General features: G+C 36.4%; 1 protein-coding gene across 1 annotated transcript in view; it reads left to right on the top strand.

Annotated features, from left to right (window-relative positions):
• The window catches only part of Znf644 (zinc finger protein 644), a 169,595-nt gene that overhangs the window by 111,990 nt on the left and 45,257 nt on the right, over window positions 1-12,348 (top strand). The gene's annotated exons all lie outside the window — the stretch shown is intronic.

Here is a 12,348-nt window from a genome sequence, read left to right as displayed (position 1 = left end):
TGATGGAAGCATACTCTGCCTCCTGTCCCTACTGCATAGAGGCCAAACAGGAACTAGAGTGCAGTTCCAGGAGAAGTTGTTATGGAGAATACTCTTCACTGATGTGTAATCCAGGAAAAAAGAATCCGTGAGCTGAATCAGATTGGTAGTCAGCAAGATTTTTCATCTGAATTGCCCTGTCTAAGCAGTTTGCAGTTACTACTTTGGAATCAATGGTAGCAATAGATAATAGACTTAAAAAACAAACAAACAAAAACCTAAGGGACTTTGCACTTTGTTTTAACAAGGGATTTTTTTTAAACCTAATGATAATTTTTAAAAACTTTTAATTGGAGTTTTCTTTAAACCCTAATATGTCCCCGTAGAACTTTTTACTTTGAAGAATTGACTAATTTTCTTTGATACTTCTTTTTCTTTATTCTTTAACTTGTATTTATAAAAGAGATAAATGTTCTAAAGAATATGTTACTTAGTAGAGATTTGGCTTGATGTAGATTCTCTCATACACTCTGAAGTGAGTTACTCTCTTAACACAAATCAGCCTAATATTACTTCTAGCATTAAAGAAAGAATATCATGAAGGATTATGAAGACCAAGATTATATTATTTATCTTACTATGATAGATTCAGTGGACTTTTTTATGCATGTTAAATGTAAATATTAATCCTTGTAATTGAACCTTCAGATTTAGGCAAGAATAAAATACAAATCAATCAATTAAGATATTACGAGAGGAGTTATATTGAGTAGGAGCTGTAGAGAACATGATGAAAGTTTGGATAAGCTAGGTAAGTTGAAGAGAATCCAATTTCTAAAGTAGAGAAAATGTTAGCACTATGAGATACTGGGAAGGAAACTTCTTCAGCGCAATTGCATACTCGACCCAGGGATTATGCTTGAAGAGCGCAGGTAGGGAAAAAAGAAAAAAAGACCATTGGTCAACAGCTGAGGAAAAGTTAAGTGTTCCATAAAGCATTTGTCAAAAAACTGAGGCAAGAAGAAGGTTTCTATATTGAGACTACCTGTATTTGCCATTCTCACAGGTTTTCACACAGCTACTTCCTCTGGTATTAAAACCCTGTCAGAAATATTTCATTTCTGTGATAGAACCACAATTTGTCTTTCTTTTGTCAAATAAATAAAAAAAAATTCCCACTGTTGTCAGTTGATGATGGTAATATGGTGATGGTGATAACAACAAAGGGAAGAGGAAGAGGAGAGAGGTTGAAGGCAAACTTAAAGTTCATGGTTATTATTTGAAGAAAGCCAGAGATTAGTCATTGGATCTGAGGTGTTCCCTGAAAGCTCATGTGTGAAACAATGCAGGAATGTTCAAAGGTGAAATGATTAGATTATGAGAGTTGTCAGTCATTTAGTCCATTTGATGGATTATTAATTTGAAAGGGCTACTCTACTGGTGGTAACTATAAGCAGGTAGAGGGTGTGACTGGAGCAAATAGTTAATTGAGGGTGTGCCTTTGGGGTTTATATTTTGTCCCTTGATCTCTCTCTCTGCTCCCGCTGCCATGCATTTACAAAGCTCTTCTCTGCCATGACGTTCTGCGTTCTGCCTTACCTTGGACCCAGAGCAATGGCCTGAGTATGGACTGATACATCTGAAACCATAAGCTCAAAATATGACTTCTCAAAGTTGTTCTTGTCAAGTATTTTTTTTGGTCACGACAATAAAAAGCTAACAGAAATACCCAGGTATCATAACTTGGTTTTTAGTGTTGTGTTGTTCCCAGTTTTTAGCCACACAAAACCCTGAATTCATATTGATTTTAGTTCTCCTAACCCCAGGGATTAGACTACTTCCACCTCTAAAATTATATCATTAGAACAAAAAGCCACCCACACCAACACTAATAAAATTTGTCTGAATATTATCAAGAATATCAAATATAGCATATAAAAAGTAAGGTAACCTTTTAATTAAGCTTATGCTTAATTATAATTGATTTATATAGCAGTGAATTTTTTGGAAACTGCCTCTGAAAGGGATGCAGAATTCATTTTGGCAAAGATAAAAAGAAGAGCTGATAGCACATCTTATCACCACATGGAGGCTAGCAATTAGACTAAAGCCAGACAAAATCACAAGTAAAGCCATAAATAAAAGAGAGTCTTAATGTGATTTAAATACCGTGACTGAGTTGCATTCAGTGTCAGCCTGGTCACCAAGTCCAACGTGAAGTCATCCTCTATAGAGATGTATTCTAGCAAAAGACTTCTGCATTTACCATCTGGCCCGTGACTCTGAGCACATCTCACTGAATGACACATAACCCAGTGGGATACACCAAATTTGCTTAAACATGAGTGTGTCATCTTCTCATAACAAAGACTGAATTTCACCCTAATTTTACATTCTGTAAACTTTGTTGTGGAAATTATTCTAAAAACTGTTTTCTCGATAGACCTATAAACATTCACTGATCTTATTTCCTATATCAAAGCCACATTTTCAAAAAACTGAATTTCCATTTAAATGGAGAAGCAATTAGATATACTTTAAAAATCCACAGAAGTGGGCTGGGGATGTGGCTCAAGCGGTAGCGCGCTCGCCTGGCATGCGTGCGGCCTGGGTTCGATCCTCAGCACCACATACCAACAAAGATGTTGTGTCCATCGAGAACTAAAAAATAAATATTAAAAATTCTCTCTCTCCTCTCTCTAAAAAAAAAAAAGGCTAAACTCTCACCCTGTTGGAGTATCACCACATTAAAAAAAAAAAAATCCACAGAAGTAATAAAACATTAGTAAAACTAAACCACTTTATCAGACCAAGTGAACTGACCTTCCAAACAGGAATTTGATCATAAAACTCCAAAAAATTTTCTGTTCTCTGTCACAGTTTCCTGAGAAAAGAGCACTACTTGAGAAATTTCTGTAAAGTTTTGACTTTTAGTTTAATACTTCAAACTGTGAATTGAAGTAATTTTCAATAAGGCAGTCACGTCTAGTTTCTCCAGTCATAGAGTTTGAATCTACTGAGCTTCCTGTATTCAGTATTATTGTGGAAGTATTTCACATTTCAGGAGCAACAATATGATTTGCCTAAATAGAAAGTGTTCTTCCTTTAAGACTTCTTTGTCATCCCTCAGACTGCTAAATATTTTATTGGCTATTGAGAGAACAGACATATATACTATATCTTACAAAGCACCTCAAATATACAGATCCCTAGTTAATCCTAATAAGCTCTCTGATGGTATGTGGTGATCTTTCTAACAGATGCTAAAGAAGGAGCATTCTGTGAAAATTCAGAAAAAAATAATTTAACAAGATTATTTTAACAAGATTGTATGAAACTATGACCCTTTAATGGAATAAGATGGAAATATAAGCAAGATTCTTTAGACACAACAGACGCAAAGAGAAAGGAAAATAGTCATAATTAGAAGCAAAAAGTTTAAAAGCAAGAAGTATTAATACATTTTAATGCCAATTTACTTCATGTAAACATCAGTAGAAACCAAAGTGGAAACGAAGCATGTGAAAAATAAGGTAAAAAATGGTATAAAATTCTGGGGACATCCTGCTTATGCTGGACTTCTTCAGGGCTACAGGCATTGACAATAGGTCTTTCATATTGTTTTAAGAATTGACCCAAATTATTGTGAAGCCAAATGATAATGAAAGGTGATAAGGTGATTGAAGATTACAAAAGGGCATCATAATGCTAATGTTTTCAAATGTCACTTGGACTTCTTAACCTGGAAAACCACTGAAATTGGCCAAGGGGAGAAAAATTCATAAACTTATGCTCTTATTTTAAAAGAGCAATAGAGCCATGCATAGTAACATACACCTTAATTTCAACTACTCAGGAGGGCTGAGATAAAGGATGGCAAGTTGGAGGCCAGGCTGTGCAACTCGATGTGAGATTCTATCAAAATTAAAAGGGCAAGGTATAGGGATGTGACTCTGTGGTAGAGCACTTGCCTAGCATTTGTGAAGCCATGGGTTTGATCCTTGGCAGGGAGGGGGCAAAAAGAAAAGGTAGATTGGGTTATAATATTTTTAAAGAAAAAAATCTCTTTTTAAAGAATAAAACCTCTGCAAGTTTAATACTGGACCCCACACTTCTGTCTTAAATGTAAATCCCACCCAAATAAAAATAGGAAGGTCCATTAGGTGGAAAGATGGTGACCATCTGTTCTATATCTCCCTTGAGTTCCAAACAAGAAATGGACATAAGTATGAATGTGAGGGATTTTGACAATGAAGAATATTATTAAGTGGGTTACTGAGTGAATTTTATTCTGTGAAAATCTTAAAAACTCATTACTATCCCTCAAAACAGTTGTTGTCTTATCTCTGACATGGGTAGCCCTATAGGAAGAGATGTGATGATTATACAAGAATTTAAAAGTGTCAGATCTGGATACCAACAAGATTGAAGCACAAAAATACCTGGCCATAAAAATAAGTGGAGACATGTATATATCAACTAAATGACTGAATTTAACTTATTAAATTATCAAAAAATTGCTTTTGAATAGCAAGGGAGTCTTCATTTTTAGTTTTAGTTGTACAGCTATATACTTTTTTGAAACAGACACCGGGAGAATCTTAAAATCTGGCATCAAGAATATTTTTTGTCAGCTGCATATATACGTGTGTGTATATGTGTGTTTCATACAATACGCTTTAGAAGATTCAAGCTCTTGAGCGACTCAGAACTTTAGGCATTAGACCAATGCAAGTACATTTCAGTGAAGGCTGGGATCCTGGGAAACTAGAATCCTGAAACTATCATGTCTGACTAAAACTGAACTATTTCTGCTGATATCGATCCAAGAATGATGAGAATTTCTTAAGAATCACTTATTCAACGTCAGTAAGAATAAAGTTTAAGAAATTTTAGTCCTGTGTTGAAGTGAGCTAGTATATTAACATCTGATTTTTCTGTGGCATTTGCCAAATTCAGTAATAAAAATATTTCCTCTGTGGCTGACTGCAAACTACCAAAATGATATCACTGAAGGTAGAGTTGGGAAAACATGTATAGTCACCTCTTGTTGCTCCAGTACACCAGTAGTCCTATGAGAGATGTGCATAGAGCACCAAAGTTGAAAAGCATCACTAACTGCCTGTCATTCAGTGACAGCCACCATTTTCATTACCAAGTAGAACTTCTCTAACTTTGTGACAAACTCTAAAAGCAAAACAAACTAATCCCAAATGCTCTGGAGGCAGAGGCAAGGGGATCAAAAGTTTAAAGCCAGCCTCAGCAACTTAGCAAGGCCCTGTCTCAAAGATTAAAAAAAAAAAAAAACTAGGGATGTGGCTGAATGGTTAAGCACCCAGGGGTTCATTTCCCTGTACCAAAAATAAAATAAAAATTTTTGAAAGCAAAATAAACGTGATTCTTCTAAGAGCTATTCTTGCTATTTATTTATTGTGGTACTGGGGACTGAACCCAGGAGTGCTCTACCACTTGTCTATATCCCCAGCTCTATTTTTTTTTTTTTAATCTTGAGACAGGTTCTTTCCAAGTTGTCCAGACTGATCTCAAACTTAAGAACCTCCTGCCTCTCCCTCCAGAATCACTGGGGTAATAGGCACTTGACCACACCCATATGACAGCTATGCTTTTTAAATTCAATTGACTTCATAATTTAGCAGAGGATTACTCCATATTGCTCCTTTTCATAATATCACCCAAGCCCTTATATGTTCCAGTCATGGCAAGTGAAATCATTTAATTTTACCTGTCAATAGAACAGATTCTTAAAGAGCAATAAGCATAGCCTATTCAGCAGGCCTGAGGTGGGAGAATCCCTTGACCCCGTGAGTTTGAGATCAGCCTTGGCAACATAGTGAGACCTCTGTCTTAAAAAGAAAAAAGCTTGAGAGCATGCTTTAGTGTGGATTTTAATATTTTGGTGTTTTAAGACTCAATACACTGAGAAATAGCAACTACTATTGGATAAAGTTCTTACTAGAGAATATTAACAGTTCTGGAATAGTATTTGCTTATTTTTAAAAACAATATATTGCTTTAGCATATTAGTTTATAACCCACCTCCTATCTTCATCCTTAGACCTATACAGTATCTTTGTGACCCCAGGAAATGTGTTATCTCACATTGTCCATGAGAAAAAAAACTCTTTATAGAGAAAAGAAACAAAATGACATTAACTTCCCCAATACCAGAATGCCCAAATGGCTTGGGTTCCTACCTATAAATCAAGTCTTAAGAATTAAAATTTCCAGTTGCTTTCACATTTTCTTATGAATTCCTGCTTTCCATATTTAAAATCTAAAACCATTTGGCAAGTGCAAAAAATTCCCCTGAACAGTGGATTCTTAGAACAGTCATTCCAATCATTAAGTTACTAATAATGTGCATAACAACACTTACTTTGCCATGTTTTGCTCACTGATCTTCACAACAATCCTGAGATGTCATAGATCAAGAAAGAGCCTCATGAGAGCTAAAATTTACTTACCTAGTGTCAAGTCATACTGGAATTTGAATTGTCATTGGACTCCAAAATATACATGTTCTTCCTACTACACAATGCAGAATAACATAACAATCTCACTGCAAAGCCTCAGACTTTGCAGCAGTGTTTAATTTGTATTAATGAGGTAATAAAAAGTGCTTTCTGTTTGAGGCATGGGGAGGCTGTCAAGATGAATTAAGACTAATCTGTTAGTATTAAGCTGAGTAGGGGTTAGAAACCCATTTAGACTACATGAAATTCTTTCATTTTACAACTGACAGAGAATTTATACCCAAATAAAAGTCATCACCATGGTCCTAATAAAATTTGTTAGGTTTATTTGTCTGGTTGGTTGCTTGTTCTTTTTTCAGTTATTTAATGTAAGTAATCTGCTCAATCACAGTTGATGAACATATCTCTAAATTGGTGGGTTTTATTAATTTTATGTTTATGTCGCATATTTGTTTTTCTTTGATTTAGGCTTTTTTGGTATAGGCAATTGAGTCTAAGCAGGCTTTACCTATGAGCTATATCTCTAACTAACCCTTTTTATTTTTTAAGGAAGGGTCTCACTAAGTTGCCCAAGCCAGCCTTGAACTTGAGGTCCTCCTGCCTCAACCTCCAGAGTAACTAGGATTACTCGTGTGCATAACCACACCCAGCTTGATTTATTTCTTCTGGATTTTATTTCTGATTTTTTTCCCCTAACACAATTAATGACCATGTGACTCAACCATTATCAATTCCTGTGAGTTATCTTTGTGTATTGCTGATGGATAATGAGTAAGATTATTTAGCTGGTTCTGACTGGTCAACATGAATCACTGGCAAGATGGATGACAATGTAAAAGACAGGAAGAAGAAGAAAGAATATCTAAGTCAACATGCTGAGGTGTGCAGGTGCCGGTGCCCGAGGAAGAAATGATGAAATACAGAGGGCGTTCTGATTATTTGCCTTAACGTATATTTTATTCTCATTTTTTAAAAAAATAGTTATAAAATTATGAGTCATGAAAGATGGAAAGCCTCTCAATGAGGTCTTCTGTATATCTTAGTTACCCCAATGCACAGCAGAAAACAGTGAATGTACTTTTTGAGTTCCAGAGTTGTAAGCTTCACAACTGAGAGAATCATTTATTGAGTAATGTAGGCTGCTGATGGATCCTCCTCATTGAAATTATATACTATCAACAAACTTCAGATTTGATGCCGAGTAGAGTAATGGCTCTCCTTGGTAGCAAGGGATATACTGACAACTTGGAAGCTCCTCTGAGGCCTGTTCCCTGTTGGGCAGTAAGTAGCTCTATCAAGGAATTGTTTCACACCACACACACATAAAGGCATTCCCTCATTAGAGTTTTTCCAAGGCAGTTCCCCCCCCCCCAATTCTGGAATGCATGATCAGGCCTAGACCACTTCCAGGGTATGGAGGTGCCGATATGTGATTTGCAAACACTGGTAGAGCCAAATCTGGAACCACTATTCTGTTCTCAAACTCAGGTTTTATAAATGGAAGCCAGAGTAAGGGGTTTGTGTTTAGGACCACCAGATGGCACCATGTACAGATTGAAAGCATTACCTTCTCTGGAAGGTGGATGCTAGTTTGTCATCTGTCCATTTACAAAGGATACTTTCTTAGGTCAGTGATCAGTGGTAGATATGGTAGAGCTGTGACCTAATGACATTTTTGTAACTACCCAACTCCAAGGTATTGAAACCTTCCAGGAGTGATTAAAATAATCAAGCTAAAATGGGGGTGAAGTAGGGAAAGGAGCAGGGATATCATAGTAAAAAATAAATACTACTAAGTTGGAGAGGACCAGGGGGAAAGCATCAGAAGGTTAAGTAGAAATGCAAAAGTAAATTGGGTTTTTCCACTAAACACCTGTTTAGGGAGAGCAGTGCTGCTTCACATGTAATTAGAACCATATGAAATTGCTGTCATCATGGAATATGGTTCAATTTAATAAAACTAGAAATTATTGTAAATGAAATAAATTTTTAAGAAAAACACAAGTTAGTCATTGGTTTGCTAGTAGTAGAATAGTAGAAAAACAAAATCCAAACTGTTTTTTAAAAACCAATGTATTCAACTCAAATATTTACATATTTTTAATCCAAACTACTTTCTATATGTCCAGGGATGATTTGAGGAAAAAAAAAAAAAGTTTGAGAAGAAAAACAAGTTAAGCCAGCATATTATATTAACCTAAAGGAAATTTAGGCCATTTTTAAGAATTAAGCAGGTGTTCTGGCTTAATTAAGCAGGCGCACCACTGTAATCCCAGCTGTTTAGGAGGTTAGGGCAGGAGAATGGCAAGTTTGAGGCCAACCTCAGCAACTTGGTGAGACCCTGTCTCAAAAACGGCTGGGGGTGTAAGTCAGTGGTAGACCACTTGCCTAGCATATGTGAGAGCCTGGGTTCTATCTTTAATACACTGCATACACACACACACCAGGGGGGGGGGGGAAACCTGGAGAAAGTTAACCATTGAAAAGATCAAGAAAGGTCCTATGCAGATGAGTATTGGTCAGTCTTTCTGCAGTGATAGTGCAGAATATTGTCAGCTGTGGAGTCTCACAATATTACCTTAAAGTATTATGGCATCCATAGACCACCACCACCCAACAGCCAAGGGGTCAACAGGTGTCTATGAACAAGTGAGTATTGTTGGGTCTGGCTGTGCCAGCCTTACCCTGCCCCACTGCTCAACATAACTGAACAGGATGTTAGCATATTATTCCTACCAGTGCTCGTTCATGGTTTGTGGGCCATTTGAGACCAGGTTTCTGTGTATGCTAACATTTGAAAAGGTCAAAAGACAGTAGAAAGAATCAGACTTAACTTTCCTCTGCTCATATATGAATACATGACTCCACATCATGTTTAACTGTAAGAATGGGATCAAAATTGTAAAGGGTTGCACCCATGTGTGTATAGTATGACAATACCTTATTGTCATGTATATCTAAAAACAAAATTTCAAAAAGTAATAAGTTTTTGGTTGTAAACAGAGGGAAAGCAGGCTTGGTGTTTAAAAGGAATGTTGAATATAAATACACCATTTTCTTTGTGTACTAAATATAAATATAGGGGCTGGGGATATGGCTCAATGATATAGCCTATGTTTGGCATGTGTGAAACCCTAGGTTTGGTCCTAGTATTCAAAAAAATAATAGTCAAAAAGAAGATTCAGTATAGAGGGGGAGGCAAAAATAGCATCTTTATTGCACTTTTATGGGGTAAAGAGACAAATTATCCAATTTTTCTCAAAATTATGAGAAAGTATTATGGAGAAAAGCCAATTCCTTAGCATAGTTTTGATGAAATAAATATAAGGCAATTGACTGTTTACAATGTTTTCTCATGCACAGCCATCCTTACAGCACTTTTATGACATATATATCATTTTCCTGATCTTACAAGATCAGGAAACTGAGGCCAGATCCTTGAGGTTTAGTATCTTCTCTAAGGTCATAATTAGTGAGCCACAGAGGCATGTTTTAAACATAGGTTGTTATGCTTTGAATATGAAGTCCCTGAAAAACTTATGTGTATGTGTAAGACAATGCAGAAATGTTCAGAAGTGAAATGGTTAGATTATGAAAACTGTGACCTAATTGGTGGGTTAATCCATTGATGGACTAATAATTTGAAAAGACTGCCCCTAAGTTATTCTCATCAGGTATTTTGGTCACAGCAATACAGGTTTGGCTGAAGTATATTGCATGGCTAAGGGAATAGATCTGTGCTTGGGCATCATACATACCGGGTTTGACACCTAGTACTGGCCCTTATTGTGTTGCCTCTTAACTCAAATTCAGTTTCATCATCTGTGAAATGGCAATGATGACCTCTCCTTTAGAAAGTTGCTGCTAAGAGTAAAGATAATATATAGAATATTCATAGAACATTGCAGATACTACAAAAAAAGTTAAATTTTACTTTATAAAATGTTAAAACTTCTGCCCTTCTAGCTGGGCACCGAGGCACATGCCTGTAATCCCAGCAACTTAGGAGGCTCAAGGAGGACTATCATAAATTCAGGGTCAGTTCAGCCAAGTAGTGAGGCCCTAAGCAACCTAGGGAGACCCTGTCTCAAAGGAAAAAATACAAAGGGCTGAGGATGTAGTTCAGTGGTAAAGCACCCCTGGTTTAATTTCTAGTACTAAATACAAAAACAAAAGAAAATTTCAGCCCTTCCAAAGTCAACATTAACAAAATGCGTGTCAAACTATAGACTTTGAGATATTCACAATACATATATTCTTTCAAAGGACTTGAACTGATCTGGGGGTGTAGCTCAGCATGCCCTGGGTTCAATCCCCAGTACTGGGTGGGGTGAGGGATTAGAAAGAGACTTGAATCCAGAATAATAAAGAATTCTTACAATTAATTACAATATAAATTAAGAAGTGAGCAAAAATTTCAACAGATACTTCACAAAAGAAGATATATAAATGACCAATTGGCATACTCAAGAAGACACTCAACATTAGTTACCAGGGAAATACAAATTAAAATCACCATCTTGTTACAGTTTTCCATTGTTCTATGACAAAGTAGTCCAAAATGTAGTGACTTAAAAGCAATGATAACATTTTTTTTACTCACACATCTACAAACTTGGATAACCTTAGCAGAAACAGCTCACCCCCTCTCCATTTGGTACTGAGACCACTTGGGTGCTAAGACTGGAATTGTCTGAAGGCTTATTCGTGCATATGTTTGGAAGTTGATCTTAGTTTTTATCTGGGATGACAGCTGGAATATTTGAACACCTGCATGTGCATATTACCTAGGATTTCTCTCATCATGGCTAGATTCCAAGAGCAAGCATTCCAAGAGATAGAGCCAGGTAGAAATTATCGCCTTTTCTTCACCTTGCCTCAGAAGTTGAAGTCCTGCATCAACATTCTGTTTTACTCTCTTCACTAGAAGTGAGTCACTAAGACTGACCCATATTCAAGGAGAGGGGAGAAACATGTTTAAAGCAACCACAATCTGTCAAATTATTTACATTCCTACCACATGCAAAATATATTTGTCCTTCCTCAGTTCTCCTCAAAGACTCTCATGTGTTACAGCATTGGGATCAGGCTCAATGTCAAGATTTTATCACCTAAATTATATTCAGAGTCAGATAAGGCTGTTTGTGGTTCCCTTGTTACAGCCTTAGAGTATAGGACTTCTTAATCTGAAGACCTGTGAATGAATTAACAAATGATCTTCCCTTCCCACTATATACAGTGGTGGAACAAGAGAACTGCTGTAGAACTCCAATTCAAAAAGGGTGGGGAAACAGGAGGCATTTAGAAATTATTGCTGCATGGGTGTTAGGAAATCCAGCATAGCACATGTTACCAGTTCCTGGATTAGAGTTTATCCTATGCCTGGGAATAATTCTCTACAAATCTTGTTCTTCCCTCTGGGCTTTGCTGTATTTTCTTCAATTTGAAAGTCATCCTTCCTTGCATATAAATGAACAGTGAGGCTGAATAAGATTTCTTAGTCTGCCTTCTGCCTTTAGTAGTTCAGGAATCCAAAAAATTCATTTCTTTTTGTAATTTCTTTGTATCAGTTCAAGCTGGCCATGTTTCTACAGATACAATTTTCTTAAAAGCCTTTTGGGTTTCCTGTGACTCTTACTGGCATTCAATCCATTAGCCAAAAGCAGCATTCACAAATCTTATCAAGATACCCTGTTACCTAACCTTGCTTTCCTTTAAGGCTGTTGTGGAACAAAAACCATAGATCCTTAGAAGTCTTGTTCTTTAATGAAGAGAATTTTTACAGTATATACTTAAAGTCTTTACAAAAAAATTATTTTCTATTTGAGGCACCATCTTAATTCTTTCTGAAATCTTCTCAAAAATTTTACAGTCA

This window comes from Ictidomys tridecemlineatus, chromosome 11 (assembly GCF_052094955.1).
Source record: "Ictidomys tridecemlineatus isolate mIctTri1 chromosome 11, mIctTri1.hap1, whole genome shotgun sequence".
Taxonomy (NCBI): domain Eukaryota; kingdom Metazoa; phylum Chordata; class Mammalia; order Rodentia; family Sciuridae; genus Ictidomys; species Ictidomys tridecemlineatus.
Note: the sequence above shows the minus strand (reverse complement) of the source record. Positions and strands in the feature narration are given on the sequence as shown.